The sequence below is a fragment of the Octodon degus genome, unplaced genomic scaffold (genome assembly GCF_000260255.1).
Source record: "Octodon degus isolate 3935 unplaced genomic scaffold, OctDeg1.0 scaffold00189, whole genome shotgun sequence".
NCBI classification, from domain to species: domain Eukaryota; kingdom Metazoa; phylum Chordata; class Mammalia; order Rodentia; family Octodontidae; genus Octodon; species Octodon degus.
In genome coordinates this window covers 2,271,845-2,273,170 of record NW_004524765.1, presented here as the reverse complement: position 1 = coordinate 2,273,170, position 1,326 = coordinate 2,271,845, and the positions used below count along the sequence as shown (strand labels likewise).

The 1,326-nt window shown below is 34.9% G+C and overlaps 1 pseudogene; it reads right to left on the bottom strand.

Annotated features, from left to right (window-relative positions):
• Positions 1–575: 575 nt before the first annotated feature.
• LOC101570910 overlaps positions 576–1,326 on the bottom strand; it is a 14,167-nt pseudogene continuing 13,416 nt past the window's right edge.

Sequence of the window (1,326 nt, the reverse complement as noted above, 5' to 3'; positions counted from 1 at the left end):
CTCTCTCTCTCTCTCTCTCTCTCTCTCTCTCTCTCTCTCTCTCTCTCTCACATACACACACACACACACAAATAAATAAATAAATTAAATTAAAAAAATTTTTTTAAAAAGAGTATTAGAAGGTGTGTGCTACCAATCACCATCTCAGCATCTCCTGGGGCAGGGCTCGCACAGTGCGCTGGGGATCAAACCCTGGTCCCTGCATCTGCCTAAGAAAGGGCTTTAATCTGCTGAGCTATCAGCCAGCCCTAAAAATGAATATATCTTAATAAATTAAGAAAGGGAATTGCCAATTGAATATTTTCAAAAATTTGATGTGTTGAAACAGAACAGTAAGCGCATATGCATTTATAGTAGTTTGTATCATTGTAAGTATCCTCTTACTGATATTTATAACTTAGTGGTTAGAAATTATGCAAAGTATCACAATTTAGTTTTATGGAGGTGCTGCCCAGTTTCCAACCTAGCTGGGATACAGTCTATTTACTTCTTCTGACACAATGAGAGGCCCTCTCAAGCGACTCTAAATTATTCAAAGTATTTCCTTTGATCTCCTAAGTAGAACATGATATTGCTTAGTAGCTTTTATAATCTTGCAACCATGAAAAGTTGGTGCAATATTCATTCTCCAGGGGCCTCAGAGAAAAGCAATCGATGATGTAGAGTGTGCCTAAGGGGAGTCACATGGAGAGAAAACATTCTCTCAGGCTTTCACAGAGAGAAAATTTATCAAGCAATGGCCGTGACTCATCCACATGGCAGACACTGACCAAAGATCTACAAAGAGCAGTACAGGGTTTCCAGGTAAATCCTGAGGGGATTTGACTGAACTTGGCAGATACAAAAGTTGCATTTCTTGTTCTATAGGTCTTGCTTTATGGTATTGAATTCACATACCTACAATATTTAAATGGCAGTAGAATACCCATCTCTGACAAAACTAAACAAAAAAAAGGGATACAAATGAAGGACCATTTTGTATCTTCATATTCAAAATAGTTAGGATAGATATACAGCTACTTTCTCTTAATTCAATGAGAAGAAAGATTTGTACTAATAGTGTTTGGACAGGATATCATGTCTGCATTTTATACTGTGAATAACCACTATGAAGACAACAATATGCAATGTATTAATTATTGAAACTGTCATACTAATTGGTTTTGAAACTGTATCATTGCTATTTGTTTCTCAATAAAATTAATTTTAAAAATTCATTGTCCAGCTCAAGTGTAATTATGAAGTGGCTGTACCAAATGTGCCAAATAATTGTTGTCATTTCTGTGTTGTTTTTAATTTATTTATTTATTTATTTATTTAATTTTT